At 35.0% G+C, this 17,922-nt stretch overlaps 1 pseudogene; it reads left to right on the top strand.

Annotated features, from left to right (window-relative positions):
• Nucleotides 1-807: 807 nt before the first annotated feature.
• LOC111738494 lies at nt 808-926 on the top strand (annotated as a pseudogene).
• Nucleotides 927-17,922: the final 16,996 nt, after the last annotated feature.

The raw sequence follows: 17,922 nt of genomic DNA, 5'->3' as shown, positions 1-17,922 counted from the left end.
GAGAGAAATGTGGGTGTGTCCAGTCCATTGCTTTATTCCTATCTTGCAGATAAGATGGACTTTAGATGAAATAGGTTTCTATTTCTATTAATATCCAAGGGCTCTTATGTACACATTTGCTATTGTAGTCTTATTTTATTTTTTATTTATTTGTCATCTTCAATTTGATTGGAAGAATAATTCATATTATTTTCACTTCTCTAAGGAAGGGAGGTCCAGCAAAAAAAAAATAGAACTGAAAGACCAGATGGCTATTTGCCTTCTGAGTCACTTAACATTCTGTTCATTTCTCTATTTTCTGAAATTTTTTGAGTGCACTGAATTGAGATGTCATCAGGTAAACAGCCACAGAAATGTAGATGTCATTTCCATTTTGGGTCTGCAGAAATACACATTTTAGATTAGCAGTCATCCTGGAGTCAAATAGTATTTTTTTTTTTGTTTTTGTTTTTGTTTTTTTTTGGATTGATTTAGTAGTCTTCAAATCAAAAGAACCCTTTACATATTGAACCTAGATTATTGCAGAATTCATCCTACTGAATATTCTATTTAGTGCCCCCCCAACTTTTTTTTTTTTTTTTTACAGTCCCTACCAAGCCACACAATTTGCCCAGGACTGAATATTTTGTGTCCTGGCAAGCACCCTCAGTGTATCCAGTAGTAACTGGCATTTTTAATTTACTTGAGACTTAGCTACTTTGTTTTAAGTCTTTCATTAGATCTATGAACATGTGTTTTCTGTAATCCAATTCTTTAATATATATATTAGGTAGCGATAGAGAAATAGAGTCATAGAAACACAAGGCTGACTACGGCCATGCTGCGCTGAACAAGCCTGATCCCATCTGATCTTGTAAGCAAAGCAGGGTTGGACCTGGTTAGTACTTGTATGGGAGACCGCCCAGGAAAACCAGGTACTGTAGGCATAAAAAATAAAAAAATAAGGGATTGTAAGCTCACAAGGTTCTTGCAATCTGTGAGGTCAACTAAGGGTTGCTTTGCCTAAAAAAAAAAAAAAAAAAAAGAAACACAAGGCTGAATTATCCTTTGGTTTGGAATATTCAATCTTTATTTTCTTATGTATCAGAATGCACAACATGAAACAGATGAACAATGACATTTTTATTTCTGTTTCTGAAACAACAGTACTGTTAGACTGGCAATAAAATTACTGTAAGTTATCACTTTAGAATTTTTTTTCTTATAATTTAAAAGCTTTTTATTTTAGCTTGTTTTCTTTCTCAGTGTTAGAAAATATTGTACCAGGATGAGTACGTACTTTTCAGATATGTGCTTTTCTGTATGATCATCTTTTATTGTTTATTATCTTTTAACTGTGTATTTGAAAATGATAAAAGAAATTCTACCAAAGAATTACTATATGGAAGGAGTTCATATTTAGTGATATTACAGAAAAATAAATATAGTGATATTGGAATATTGGAAAAGAAAGTTGGTAGTATTCTAATATAAACAATTACTGGTTGGGTGGGCCTTTGGCAAGGCCCTATTGTAGGAGGAGTTAAAAACAAAAGTATAAGAAAATGTACCTGTCCTTAATTCTACAGAGATTAAGTGAAACATAAACACTTACTAAATGAAATAACAATAACATAAAACAAAGAAATCTATTGAAAAGTACATAACTTCACTAAGTTGAGGACAATATTTATTTTAGTTTCTAGGAAGTTTCTTTCTCCTATCAGAATTCTATACTTATCTAAAAGAGTTTGCGCACTACTGACATTTTTGGGGGGTAAAAAACATATTTCCTGAGTAAGCTTATCAAGAAAAGCTTTATAAATTTTTAAACTATATTGAAATAATATGCTTTTTTGATTTATCAGTCTCAAATTTTTTTGTTTGGATGTTTTATTTTTTAACCCTCTTCATACAAACTTTAGAAAGTATCTCTTCCATTCTTATATCATAGTATTTGTTTAGTGCTTACTATAAGCCAAACAGCATGTTACAAGCTTTATGTACTTAATCTTCTTTAATCCTTGTGCATGATCACACAAAAAGGATAGTTGAAGTCAAGAATTTAATCACTGAAGTTTACTATACTGTTGATTCAACAGTATAATGTGTCACCCTAACAATAAATTCAATCACATTTTAGTTGAATATATTGCTGTATAACTTGTGGATGTTCAATATACAATTGATGATTGACAGACTGGCAATTGCTGATGACTCAAAGTCCAATGCAACTAACACCTCATCTATGTTCCATTTTTAACACTTCATCTGTGTTCATTTTAGCACAAGAAATCTAATAAATCTTACTGGATAGCCTAGGCAGGCCCTGAAAATCAAATTGGAGAGTAGGCCTGGGTGACATCTAGTTTCAGGGTTTCAGAGCTATGCAAAATTGATAAAAAATGATGCCTTTCCCCATTTCCAGTATCTTAGTTCCCTCTTGAAATTTCCCTAATTCTCATTTTAGGGTATGTGGTTCCTTAACTTACAATGAATTGGCTCTTCTGTCAACTGATCTGTCTTGATTCAGTTAACAGTCAGTTCAGTCAATCAGCTGGTAACAGATTTCTAGTTGATCATCTGTGGGTTCAATCAGAATAGGAAAGCTGGCTATACAATTGACTTAGTAAATATTATATCATTCTCAGTAGATATTACATCATTTTGAGTACACATTCATGTGATTATCCTTGTAAGTCATGGGTTTTCCATAAAACCCTAACTCTGATCCTAGCACACTCTACCCATTGTGTACTTAAAAGTGAAAAATTACTAGATTCCTCAAGTAGATTGGCTTTACCACGTACATGTCTTTTTCTCAGATGTTCAAACACAACAATGGCAATAGCATAGTCACAGTAGCATACAAGTGTAGATCCGGCTATTATCAAGATAGAATTTTTCTTTTCAGACCATGTTTTACTGTTTGTCTCAAGTTGCTAAACATGCAAGACAACATGTGAAGTATAGTTATGCAGCTGTAGTTGTGAAGTTGTGATTATTATCTTTCCCTCCAAATCTTGCTGGAAAATCAATCTTTCTAGAAGAAATACTGTCATGTCCTGTTTTTTGTTTGTTTGTTTGTTTTTGTTTTTTGTTTTTTTAATAAGCATACTGCATAATCTGATTTCAAGGTGACAAAGTAGATATACTGACTCAATTTCATCACATGGGAATATGGTCTTCTGGGTTTAATGAAGGTGCTTTCAGAAGTTAAAAAAATAATCTGAAAATTAAGACAGAAGTCATGGTATATTTTAAACCAAAGAGATCTCTTCATGCCTTCATGATATGAAATCAAAAACAATAAGCACAGTTTCATGATGCAGATAAAGGAGAGAATATGACAAGGTTTAGATGTACTTTTGCTTATGTGTTTTTATCTGGATAATTTCTAAATTTTTTCAGATATATATCATAATAGTGAAAGAGTTCGTAGCTTGGTTTTAAAATCATATTTAGTAGGTCTAAGACAGTTTGAAGACAATGGAATCTTTGAATTTTCGGTGGGCAATTTCTATTACAACATTCGCATTTTCAATATAGATTGAATAATGTGAATGAGTAGTAGCTCAGTAAGGCACAGAAATAAAATGCCATACACAGACATACACAGAATCTTCTCTCTCTTCCTCTATCATCAGAAATGGAGTCGTTTGAGTTGAAATCTTGTTATTTTTGAACATCTTATAGTGTTGAAGAGTTTCTTCCCATGGAAACTGAGTATACCTGTTTCTTTTAATTATAGCAAAATTAATTGTATTAGGCTCTGTTGTCGAATATGGGGTTTACTCTGAAGCAGGTAACTCCTGCTATACTTCAACTACTGTTATGTAGTAGTATATATGATAGCCATACTGTACTAAGATAGCTACTGTCTAGAGCAGAACCTTCATTTGATCTACTTTCTGTTTTTTATCTAGAGAATGAGGATAATACTAGTACTTAGCTTTAGAGTTGCTGAGAGGATTTAAAAAGTTAAATTTAATAAACTTTGGTTGATCTTTTTTCTGTGGTCTCAACCATCTAGTTAGTTAGAGAAGTCCTTTTTATAACTTTTAGGCCGTTAGGTAACTTTTATTGAACTCATACTGAAGAGTGCAGATAAAGATATCTCAAAGCTGTTTAGAAACATTATCTTATTTGGTCCAGATCCTCTTCTGAGATCACAGACAATATCAACACTGGGTCATGAATTTATTTAGCTGGGGTATAGTATCAAAGAAACAAGATTAAGAGATTTAATTTCTCTTTGGAATTGTCGTCCATTAGGGTACAAATAAAATTTACTAATCATCTATTATCTGCCAGATATTGCCTAAGATATTTTATTTTTGTATATTATTTCAGTTGAGACTCATGACTATTTTGTAAGGTAAGAATCTGAAGCTCAGAAAGTGAAGTAACCTCTACTAAGTCAAACAGATAAGTCAAGCAGAGAAGCCTAAATTCAAATCTAGATTTAACTCATTTCAAAAGCCCATATTCTTTGCAGTAAAGTCCCTGGCTCTATGGCATCATGTTGAAATCTTACAAATGCAAGTTATTTAGTACAAGGCAACCATGGGACTGTGTAAAAAGTCCTGAATGGATATTTAAATATTTACATCTAAAATAGAGCCAATTGCAAATCCTAGACAGAAAGTTGTATCAATTCATTCTCTGATTCTCTTCCCTTCTCTGTCAGAGAAGAATTCATTATTGTGTTTTCTGAAAATAGCCCATATTACACGTCTCAAAAGAAATCAGAAATAATTTTATATTGACTTATTTCAACAATCCATTTAAATTGCAAAATTCTTAGTTATGTTTTGAGAGAGATTTTATTCAAAGTTAATGCAATTTCTTCTTGTACTACAAATGTTCTGAATTCTTTAGTGGAAATAATATTCCTTTACATTAGGTATAAAAGAAGAATGACCTTTAGTGCAAATGAGTAAGAAATCTAAAGAATTACATATATGATATGAACTTATTTTTTTCCCCTTTTGTTTCTCATTTAAAAGTTAAAAGTCAATTGTACTTTTTAATGAGCTCCCCAAAATTTATAGATCAAAGTGTCCTGTCTTTAGATTGCGTCTCTGTTATTAGGGATCACAAACAATATACATGTATTTTAACCCACTGAAGGAATCATTACATTGTCTGAAGAGGATTCAGCCCAGATACAGAGCTTTTTTCCAGTAATGGGCACCCATCCTTTTACTCCACTGCAGTGTCATTCTGAAATGCTGTTTAATATTGCATCTGACAAATACATACAACTTCTCATTGCTTAGTGGATTTCAGGTCAGGTGTGAGAAATACATTATCTTGAACTGACATTGTCCTTCTTGCCATCTAGTTCACTATCTGATTTTCTTATTCTGATTTATTTCTTATGAAGAAACTTCTCTAAATTTTGTGAGAGCCTGTTTATTTGGAGGTATATGTAGATGGGGTAGTATGTGAGCAATTGATCAAAAGCTGAGTCATAGAGCAGTAGGGTACTTGTTATAATGAAAAGTCTGAAATCTTGAAAAATTATGAAAATTATATTTAAATGAGGTTTTTCCAGTTTTGTTTTTGATATTAGACGGATGAGGTAAATTGCTTTCAGAAGTTAAAATAGAGATCTAAAGGTTATAATATCAATGCAAAAAAGGAGTGTTCATTTAAATATACAAATAATTTGTGGAACTGTAATGGCTTTGTTAATATTAATTATGCCATTATCATTCACTGCCTTCGAAATGGAAAATTGGTCATCTATATTCTGTATCTTACTGACAGAGATACTGAAATGTAAATAGAAGTTGAAAACCTTGCTTCTAGGTGCAGAGATTGTCCATGATTCCTAGTTTAAAACATTCTAACCAATCTAATGTTGAAAAAGAAAAGTCTAGTTTTAGCATACTAACTCTGGAAGTGGGGAATTTGTTGTTTCTAAGTGTTGCATTTTCATGGTATCCTGAGCTTGGCTTTCAGCTAGTTTTTGAAATGGTCTCAAGTTTTGGTTTATTCCTCACAGGTCAGCATAAACCACTTGGGAAGGTTGGGGGTAAAAAGAGAGTGCTGTCAAGGCTTCTGGAAGGACTCTTGACAGCAAGGAGATATCCAAAGAGCGACAGTCTCTTTCCAACTAGCTGAGGTAGAGGGATGGCTTGTTTCAAAAGCTGTTACTTAGGCCAAAAGTTTTTCTTTATTCGGGGATGGGTGAGAGTGGAGATAAAAATTTTATGCCCGAAAAGCTATGCCATCAGAAATAGGATAGTCTTTTAACTCTGCACACTGTTTTTTTTTTTTTCTTGAAGCAATTGACATTTAATGAGGAAGAAAACATTTTGAAGGTTGTGTTTATTTTTTTAATACTGTGACTGTCCTAGTGTTTGGAAGATAATGTTTTTATATGCAGCTTAAAATGTTTGATATCAATTTGAGTCCTAAACAGATACATTTCATTAAACTCTCAAGACTGGTTTTCACCCCATTAAGTTCCATTATCAAAATTACCAGGAGATATCTTAAAGGCCTAAAAGTTATATCTCTAAAACTTGCCCAGGTCGCTTCCTTCTTTTATAAATGTAAAATGCTGTTTTAAATGAATCACAGTGTGTGTTTAGCTGCCAGTTTGAATTCCCACATTCTTTTTAAATGTAAAACGCTATTTTAAATGAATCATAGTGTGTGTTTAGCTGCCAATTTAAATTCCCACATCTGGGAATTGGCCCAAGATTACACACTTCCGGAGGAGGCAGCATTCTCAGTATGAGCATCAAAAGCAATGATTTGATGCAGCAAAAGAAGAGGCATCCCAAGTGACTCAAGTGATAAAAAATGGGAAAGGGGGTTATGGCTATCTTAGGTCCTCAATGTAGGAGGATAATTAAACATCTAAACTCTAATTTCTCTTCTTCCTTTTATAGCTATACCTGGCCTAAAGAAAAAAAAATGATTTGAAATATGAGCAGAGGTGTGGTGCCATATGGTAGAACAAACAAAATTACCCAAACACTTCAAAAACAAGCAGGATACTTTTTCTGTTCAGTAACCATATGTGAGCTTAATATGTGAGAAGCTCCCTTCAAGTTGATTCAGACTCTTTGTCTTTTGGCTTCTAGTGTGTTTTCTTGAAACAAAAACCAGGGGACCTTGGAGAGGAGTTACAATGAGATCCCTACAGGGTCTGAACCTAATATTTCAAAGGTTGTAGAGGGAAAGAATTTTTGAAGAAGGAAGATGTGTAATAAAAAAAATTTGTCAACAAGAAACAAGCCTACCGTTGGCATTGAACTGTTCTGGGAATTGTTTAGAAAAAATTATAGGGACATATTCCTGTCTTAATGGGATTTACCACTGGAGAAGGACAATTTTCTTTATGACAAACAATGGGTGCACAGACATTTTTATTAAATCATAGGGATAAATTGATTAACTAAATGAAGAAGCAATGAACTATACAGGAAATGTTAGTAAAATGTAGTTATAGGTTATTGGTGGATCCTTGACTCCTAACCTTTTGAACTCAACCTTTCCTTTTCTTCTTGCATGGCCTATAATTGCACATTTTCGTACTGACTTCCATCACAACAGCTCCTTTGACCTTTTACTTTGAAGTTACCATTTGGCTTATTTAAAACATAAATGTCGCCTTAGGGCCAGGCAACCTGTGCCATCTGTGGAATTATATACTCAATATATAAACTAAAAACACAAAAATTAATTGAGAACCTAATAGAAAATCATAGGAAAGAAAATTCTAAGCAGTATTTACCAGAGGAAATTAGAATAAAAAAGAGATTTCTAGAGGTCTGGAAATGCACCTGACAAAGCTGAGAGGGAGACAAAATTTAGATGTTTGAAAGGATCCTGTATTAGTTTTAGCTTACAGTTGAAGTCCTCTGATTTTCAGTTAAAGTTAACTATATGGAATTGAATAGTTGGTGAAACCTCTAAAAGGTCAAGTTAATACATGACTCATTAACTCAATAAACATTTTTGAATATCTAATACATGTTAGGAATACATGTTTAGGCCACTGAAACATTTTAGTGGCCTCACTACAGGGCACTTTGAACAAAATAAAATCACTATTCACTCCATTTTTTGTTAGCTACACAAGTTACCAAGGTATATAATCATGTTTGGAGTTTTTATTATACAAGTTTTAATGTTCAGAAGTTTTTGAACTTTTGAAACAATTGATTAATCTTTAGTTCTTTAGTGTATATATTATGCTAGTTACAAAAATAATGAGTCACTATAATACGTTATTATTGAAAGGTCAGACCCTTGGCCACCTCAACTTTATTTAGGTTTGTAATAGGCTGAATTTTAAAATATACCCACACACACACACAAAATACAGGACACATACAAATGGGACTAAAAATCCATTCACATGATCACATATCTTAGTAACTGCTTGAGGATGATTTTATTTAAAAATTAAGAGCAAAGGGGTCTTTGAAATATCGGCTGGTCCAGAATATTAATTGCTAAATGCACAGTATCTTTTCTAAATTTCTTCCATCATTCCTGATAAGCTTGTGAGCATTCTGGTTTCTATAGCTAACCTGACCCTGAACTCTCTGACAACAGATTTAAGCCATTTGTGATGCCAGAGAAGCAAGTGTGACTATGGATCACTGAAATGTAGCCTTGGAGTTCGGAAGAAGGCCTTTCTTCCTTACCTGTTTATTTTTAAATTCCTTTCTGAAGAACAAAATTTGCAACTGCTGGAAGTGTTCAACAGCTAACTAATCCATAGTTCATTTCAATTAATCTTAAAGTTCATGAAGATTCACTTTCCAAGTGGCTGGCCCCCATTTACATGTCAACAGAAATAAGTGTAGACCACACAAGTGACCCAGAACTCTGAAGGAAAAGCTCTGTATTGGCCATCTAAAAAGTTATTGGATCAGACTTGCCCTTTGGTAGAAATGTGTTGAGATGAAATAATGTGTATTTTGCCTGAAGACAAGCACTCAGGTGATGTGAGCAGTGCTTGAAGAGGGCATTAGAGCAACATTCTAATAGCAAAGCAAAGTTACTTTCTATGACTCCAGTGTGCTTTATTGATGGATGTTCCATAGTTTACTTTCCTTAAGATGATTTAGTAATGTGACTTTCAGTATGAGTTGAACATGTTCCACACTTAATAATTTTTAAAATTATGTATTTTTATATTAATTTTATTTTGGAAAAAGCAGTATAAAACAAAAACTCATCATAGTGTCCAATTGTGAAGGGCCTGTAACAATAAAGCAACATGCTAAATGCTATTTCTAAGTCATAGACTTAAGAGAAAACACATTGGGGAATAATGATGATGAATATAGATGTTAAGGTGTAAAGATTACCTAAATTGATAAAATAGTGCAAAACAGGTGACATGCAGCTTAAGTACAAGTTTAGTACATGATAAAATTATCTGTGTCACTTGATCTTAAAATTGCTTACTTGAAAATAAATTTTATTGCTATGATAGTCTAAAGAAATATCTATATTTCTCAGATGAGAACTTTGATATTAGGACACAAATTAACTATTGGAGACCTCTCCTTTCTAAAGTTATGCTTAATTTTGTTAACCTTATTTAGGCTATTCCCATCTTGGTTAGAATTTAAGGAAAATATATTTTACTCTATTTCAGTGACTCCATAAATGCATTAAAGTTAAAATATCAGTCAAGGATAAAAATAAAGTATTGGAACTGATACATGATGGAAGACTTAAAACCTTGAGACCTTTTATTTATTATCTGCCATTGTTCCCTTATGGCTTATTGCTTTAATGCTGAGTTTTAAACCTACAGGTCTTTGGGACTGCTTTCTTGAAAGCAATTCATATGTACTTAATTGGCCTGACCCTCAGAATTGTATATTTATACAGGTGTCTTTACACATCAAGAATTTTAGACTTACTGTGAATTTACTTTGAATTCTTAAAACATGTTTTCTGCTTTTTCTTTTTTCAAATAGTCAACCTTTCTCAGTGGAAGAGGAAAGAAAGCATAGCTAGGGCAAGGATGCTAGTTTTCCTAATTAACAGTTTTAAAAAGTAGTTAGTGACTCTCCTCTACCACGATTGCTAAGTGAGTTACCTGGGAAAAAAAGTTATGCTTTTAATAAGTAGTTAATGAAATAGTGATTGTTTTAGATGAAATTGCTCTTTCCTTCTGATCCTTTGCTATTTATGGAGATGTGCCACAAAATTATTCAGTGCGTATTAAACTTTTGATCTTTCCCCTATAAATCTGATCCTCCTCCAGGCTTCTTGTTAGAGTAAATATAATTCCTATTGACCCAATCGTCCAAGCCAGAAACATCAGAGTGACCTTGGACTCCCCTAGCCCTAAAATACACTTTGAATTCATCTACTTTCCATCCTCACTGTACCCCCTAGTCCAAGCCACAGTCATTTTTACTAAGACTATTTCAGTAGCTTTGTATCTGGTCTCTTCATCTTGTTCTTAATTTCTTCAATTCATTTGTTATGAAGCAGCCAGTGTAGTTTTTCAGAAAATAATAATTAAAAAAAAAAGCTTAAAATGCAATTTTCTCTTGCATTCGAGATTAACATAAAATATAATATCCCTAACACACTTTTTTAGGCTCTGTGTAATCTGGTTCCTATCTTCTTTTTTGAGTTTGTCTTGAACCATTCTCTCCTTTGATTACTCGCCCTCTTTGAAATATACTGACCTTAATTTAGTTTTCTGAAGGGCAAAGCTCTTTCCCATCTAAGAAGCTTTACATTTGCTGCTTTCTCTAGTTAAAGACTCCCTGACATTTTGTCTACTTGTCCTCCAAGTCTTAGATTAAATGCTACTTGCTCATTGAGGAGATCCCTGAAGGAACAATTTAAACTAGATATACGCTGTTATTCTCGTTCATAGTGTGCTGTAATGGGTTAATTCAGCAAGCCAGTGTGGTAAAACTCTGCACATTCCAAAAAAAGGCCTGTTTTCAGGACTGTCTCCTAGGAGATAAATACTGAGTCTTTTGGAGTATTTGGCTTGTTATGAGATTTTTCTATGCCCAAGGCGTTTTGTATGCCATTTTGATTAGATAGCTTATCTTTACAATATGATGATGAATGACTACTTTTTTTATGGGGGGCTAGAATCTGAGTGGTTTCAGTCAGTCATGCAGGAGCTATGTACCTATGTGACTAGCCCCCAATGAAAAACCTGGACATCAAAGCTAGGGTGAGCTTCCCTACTTTGCAACACTTCAAAAGTGTTATCTCACATCATTGCTGGGAGAATTGTGCATCCTCACTCAACTCTTCTGGGAGGGGACACCTGGAGGTTTGCACCTGGTTTCTCCTGGACTTTGCCCCATTTGCCTTTTCCCTTTGCTGATTTTAATGTGTTCTTCATAATAAACTGTAACTGTGAGTATAACTGCTTTTCTGAGTTGTATGCGTTATTCTTGTGACTTGTCAAGACAGAATTTAATTAGGCATCATAATATCTTGTTTCTTTCAAAACAATTATCTCCATTTGTCATTACATAAATATAATTGTTCACTTTTTTGCTTTATTTCTACACATTCTAGTGGAAACTATCAATGCATTATTTACTTTCCCTCTGTAAACCAAGTTGCTGGCATAACAAAATAGGTTCTCAATAAATATTTGGGGAATTAAAAGTTAAATGTACAGTATTTTGTGAAAATCAAATTTTAGTTAGCTCCAAAGTACTTTAAGATTTGAAAATATTGCCTTCCAATTTGATTTCAGCCATTAAATATTATGATTTAGCTTTCATACCTGAATAATCAGTATAAAATTAGAAATAGTCACCAGGATTTCAATTGGCTTTACAGATTTGCGTTAATTTTAAACTGTTTCACTTAGTTCTCTGAGTTAAAATTTCCTTGTATATTTGTGTAGAATTCCAACAATAATCTTTTTAAGTTTTATGTAGAGGATTTTCAAATGATTAGTGGAATATAAGGGAGAGACAAAACAATGCAAACAGAATTGTTCAGGTAGGCCTAAGAAAACAAAGTGACAGAGTTGTATATTAGATCTCCAGAGCTCATTCATCTTCAATAACTGATTGTATCCCCTGGCCAATATCTCACAATTTTACTCTCCCCCTAGTTACTGGCAACCACCATTCTGTTCTCTACTTCTATAAGTTTGACCATTTTAGATTCCATATACAAGTGAGATCATGTAGTATTTATCTTTCTGTGTCTGGCTTATTTCACTTAGCATAATGTCCTCCAGGTTCATCTATGTTGTTCCAAAGGCAAAATTTATTTCTTTTTTAAGACTGGATATTTCATTATCTTTCTGTCATCTATCTCACATTTTATTTGTCCATTCATCTGTTCATGATATTTAGGTTGTCTTCCTTATCTTGACAATTGTGAAAAGTGCTGCAATGAGCATAGGAGTGTTACTATTTCTTTAAGATTCTTATTTCGATACTTTTGGATAAATACCCGGGAGTGGAATTGCTGGATCTTATGGTAGTTATATTTTTAATTTTTTTGAAGAACTGCCATACTGTTTTCCATAATGACTGTACCAACTACATACCCACTAACACTGTACGAGGGTTCCCTTTACTCCACATCTTCCCTAAAACTCATCTTTACCTTTTTTACTTTAAAAAAATTTAAAAACTTTTTCAATTATAGTTGACATACAGTATTATATTCAGGTGTATAACATAGTGATTAGACATTTATATAACTTATAAAGTGTTCACCCTGATAAGTCTAATAGCCATATGATACCGTACATATTTATTGCAATATTGTCGACTGTATTCCCCATGCTGTATTTCACATTCTTGTGACTGTTTTTAATAACTGGCAATGATCTTTCAGATCGCTGATTTGATTCTCTGCTTCATATAATCTACCGTTGATTTTCTCTATTGTATTTTCCATTTCACTTATATTCTTCATTTCTGACTGATTCTTTATGGTTTCTCTTTGTCGAAGTTCTCACTGAATTCATCTACTCTTCTTCCAAGTTTCTTGAGGATCTTTATAACTAGTGTTTTGAACTCTGCATCTGGTAGATTGCTTGTCTCCATTTTATTTAGTTCTTTTTCTGGAGTTGTCCTGTTCTTTCATTTGTGACATGTTTCTTTGTCTCTTCATTTTGGCTGCCTCCATGTGTATATTTCTATGTATTATGTAGACCTTCTATGTCTCCTATTCTTGGCAGAGTGGCCCACTGGCATAGTATTCCTGTTCACCTGAGTTGGGTGCTGCAGGGGTATCCCTTCTGTGGGTTGTGTGCCTCCTGTTATAGTTGAGCCTTGATTGCTGTTGGCACATCAGTAGGTGGGATTGATCCTCAGGCTGACTGGCTGTGAGTGCAGGCTATGACTACAGTGGACTAGCTGTTGTATGTGGGCTAACCCCACAGAGCAGTAGTTTTAGTATGGCTTTGGTGTCAGCTGAGTCTATCCTTCAGTGTTTTATTTGTGAAGCTGGCCACAAGGATGTTGGTTCTGGAGCCTTTTTTGGGACAGGTCCAGAGCAGGTCAAGGTCTGCTGACATTTGTGCTTGGCTTGAGTCTTCCTGGTGGGAGCTACAAAATGATCTTTGGTTGGTTGCCACTTGTGCTGGGCTGGGAGGCTCTTGGGAGAGACTGTGCTGTGAACCAAGATTGGCTGCCACTTTTGCCAGGCTTGAGACCCTTTGGTTGGCACCAGGATGTGAGCTGATGCCAGCTGCCACTTGTGCTGGTTTTGTGGTGGTTTAGTTGAAGATACGTTTTAAGCCAATACTGGCTGCAACTTATACCATGCTTGGGGCCACCCAATAGGCATACAGTGCAAGTTGAAATTTTCCCACTAGTGTTGAGCTTGGGGAGACTTAGGAAGAAGTACAGGGCATGCTGAGGCCAGCCACTGTTTGAGGTTTGTGAACCTTTGCAAGATTATAGGAAGGTCCACAGCAGAAGCCAAGGTAGACTGCTTCTGGAAGCAGCTCGGGTCTAGCATGGGAGTTGGGTTGAGAGGGGTCTCAGGAAGTCACCAGGGTGAGATGAAAGGTGTTAGCCAGCTTAACGGAGAGCTAAGATTTGATACTTGCCTACCCAGGTAGGCTGGGTAGGGGGAGAGCTCAACAAAAGTGCAATGGAGCCTGTATATGTCCCTGATACTTTATAAGCTCCTGCCCCTGCACTGGAGCCCAGAGCAAGTGAGTTTATGAGTAAATGAGTCTGTGCGTAGGAAAGCCTGGGACTCTAGCAGCCCTCCATCTCACTTAGATGCAATCTCTTCTGGTCTTTCACAGCCAGATATTATTGTGACTTTTCTTTCTGGCACTGTTACCCTGGGCTGGGGAGCCTGGTATGGAGTTGGGACCCTTCACTCTTCAGGGGGGAACCACCACAGCTGAGATACCTCTCTGGATCCTTAATCGCCACACTGTGGATATGGGATCTGCCTGTTCTACAATTCCAGTCTTGTCTGTGGCTTCTTTATATCATTAGTTATAGGACTTCTGCTCAGCTAGCTTTCAGGGGATTATCAATGATGACTATTCTATAATTTAGTTGTAATTTTAATATGGTTGTGGTAGGAGGTGAGCAAAGCATTTACCTACTCTGATATCTTGATGGGAAGTCCGCTGTCCTTTGTCTTTTTGGTAATAGCCATTCTAACAGATCTCATTGTAGTGCTGGTTTGCATTTCCATGATGATTAATGATGTTGAGCATGTTTCTATATACTTATTGGTCATTTGTATAATTTCTTTGGAGAAATGTCTATTTAAGTCCTTTGCCTCCAGCTTTGTTCTTGCTCAAGATTGCTTGGGCTATTTGGGGTCATTTGTGGTTCCATAAGAATTTTAGTGTTTTTTTTTTTTTTCCTATTTTTAAAAATGCCATTGGATTTTAATAGAGATCTCATTGAAAATGAATAAGCTCTGAAGACCTACTATACAACATTGTGACTTTGGTTAACAATATTGTATTGTATACTTGGAATTTGTTAGGAGGGTAGATATTGTGTTCTCACTGCAAAAACAACACAAAGATGATGGTAACTATATGATGTGATGAATATGTTAATTAGTTTGATTGTGGTGATTGTTTCATAGTGTATGTATATGTTAAATCATCAACTCGTATACTTTTAATTGTCAATTATACCTTAGTAAATTGAGGCAGTAAGTAATGAACTGTCACTGGAAGAATCCCAAAGCTGTAAAGAGCATAATTAATTAAAAGACTTTGTAACTTGTTCTTGATCCATGTTTTAAATTGCAGAGAGTTAGTAAACTAGGACTAGAAATCTCCAAAGACTGAAGTGGAATAGACAAAAGCTTGACCTCTAAAAAGAAAGAATAGGGGCAATGAAAAATTAACTTAGGAGTTTAAAAAATATTTGTTATAGCGACTGATAAAAAGTCCACTATTTTCTACAGGTTCTTGAGTTTATCTCTGTGTTCTGAGAAACCTGAAGTTATTCTTCCCTTGTCCTGCAACACTGTTCACCATTGGTGGAAACTATTACAGAAGGGAGTAGAGCAAAACAATTAGGAGGCTGTCAGAAACCGGTCACAATATGAGTCTGGTAACTGAAAGCGAGTACTCATTTCCAAGGATTCTAGCCCTTACTGCTCAGGATACGTTCTTTAATGTTAATGTTAATATCACTCATTTCCTAAATCAGACATGGTTTGTTTCATGAGTTGAAATGCTCATATTATGTTTATTAAGTTGAGGGTATTAATGTGCTCCTGGTTTTTGTTTGTTTTTGTTTTGTTTTGTCTTGTCTGCCTGGCGTACTTTCTTCTTTTTCTCATAAAGCACCTAGGTTTCTCACTAAGGGTCTGTCATTCCCTGGCCACACCCCAAGCATGTGACATTCACTGCCCCAATCAGAATTATAGCTGGGAATTTAAGTCTGGAGTAGAAATATCAACCAGGAACTGGTTTTCCCAGTTGCTGAGCCCTGAAGAGCTAGTCATTAAATTTTCTTATCTGCAGTTTCAGAAATGTCCTAATTTCTTTATCTTTTTTGAGGCAAAATAATTTCTTTGAGTCTATGAGATAAATACAGACAGCTGGAGCCTCAGGGTTGAAGAGTGTTAATCTCTCACTTTAGGGAAGATCCACCTAGCAAAGAGAGGTGTGGCTTGGGAAATGTTTGTAGGCTGATGGAAATGTGTTTAAGAAAATGTATTTTCAGGGCCTGGTAGTGTCCTTTATGCAATAGTGCTTTTATTCTAATTAATATATATACTGTCACTGAAGCAAATGCTTCTTAGTATACTTTTCACTGAAAAATTGGATCTGATTACTGTTGCTCCACAGTAGAGTGAATTCAGTGAAATAAGCTTCTGGATTTTGGCTACTAAACTACTTTTTTTTTTTTTTTAATTCACTCATTGTCATTCAGTAAACATTTAGAGTATATACTATGTATAACACACTGTGGTACCAGCAATGAGGCTTCTTTCCAGCACCTTTTATATGACTAAAATCAGTTTTGCTAGAGAGCAACTTAAGAAATTTAAAGAAAAATGTCATTTCTGACAGGGATCCATGAAATTTTTAAAGAATTTTAAGAGCTTGTACTTCTGTAAAACAACTGCCCTTGTTAACATTTCCTAAACACCGTCTAGTAGTTAATCTCATATGATTTTAGAAGATTCTCCTACTAACTAAATTTAATTCTTATCCTAAAATCTATTTATGCCTTTTCCCCCATCATTGTATCTGTGGAAGCCCTGATTCCTTACAATAATCCTTCATTTAGTTAATAGTATTAATGAAAAATCCTTTATATAGTTAAGACAGTCACTTTTCAGCCTTTTTCTTCTTCAGGCTAAGTTATCCAATTATGTGAACCTTTTCAGCATAATTAAACTAAAGATTGCTTTAGAAGAGTTTAATCACATTACTGAAATATCCACCCCCGCCCCGCCCCACACACTCCATCAGACTAGGTGCCTGGTAAGGTACACTGTGGTTAGTGGCCTTGTAAAACTAAAGAGGTTTCATATTATGTGCTCTTCTGTGCTGTAGACTTCCATTTCAACTGGCAAAGATTTGGAGGAAACAAGAAACCAGTCACAACCATTGGTTTTCAGTGGAGTTTGACACTTGAGTAAACTACCCAAAACTGGCAAGAATTATGCACCATTGATTAAAAAAATATCCCTAGCACATGAAGCTTAGTGCTTTTGTAATAATGTGCTAGAAAATTAACTTCTCAATCAAACAAATTTGAATTTGATGCCTGTCCAGTGAAAGTGTAGAATGGCCCTCGATGTCAAGGCTAAGTGATGTCGTGTGTACCTCACTATGCCATGTCTTTTATCCTCTGATGGGGATAGGGTTGGAGGTGGTGGTCCAGTTGCTGTATTACCTTACCACCTTACCATGAATCAAGGTATATGTTTGCCTTCAGTGTTTCTTTGGCCATGATTGTTCCATACTTTTTGAAGCTACTCATTTCTTACCTTTGAAACAGCAAGTAGATTTTAACATATTCTTTAGATATATTAGACAAAATATGCTTTCTAAATAACTTCATGTCCATTAGCCTTCTTTCATCATCTTTTTTACTTCCCCTTCTGACTACTATCTAAACCTTAAAATAGGGAAGAAGGGAATCATTCGGTTGGACCCATGCTTCCCTCTCTTCTGACATGAACACAAAGCTGACCTGAAATTTGATCAGAAGCTATGTGACTACTCAGTTTCAGCTCTCTCTAGTGCTACTATCCTAATAATTAGGTATCCTGAGGACCTAGACGAGGATGAGCCAAGAGAGATGCAGAGGTCGCAACATTTAAGGAGATATTCACTCTCAGAGTTCTGCAAATGCAAACTCTGAGGGCCCTAGCCTGGGCCCTCCTGACTTTTGCCAGTTAGGTATGCAGTAGGCATACAGATATATCAGAATGTGGTTGGAGGAGGGGATCACACTTTTGTTGCAATTCTGAGCAGTTTGGCCCATGTAT

This window comes from Pteropus vampyrus, unplaced genomic scaffold (assembly GCF_000151845.1).
Source record: "Pteropus vampyrus isolate Shadow unplaced genomic scaffold, Pvam_2.0 Scaffold39, whole genome shotgun sequence".
Lineage (NCBI taxonomy): Eukaryota > Metazoa > Chordata > Mammalia > Chiroptera > Pteropodidae > Pteropus > Pteropus vampyrus.
The sequence above is the reverse complement of the archived record's forward strand: the minus strand, read 5'-3'. Positions and strand labels throughout refer to the sequence as shown.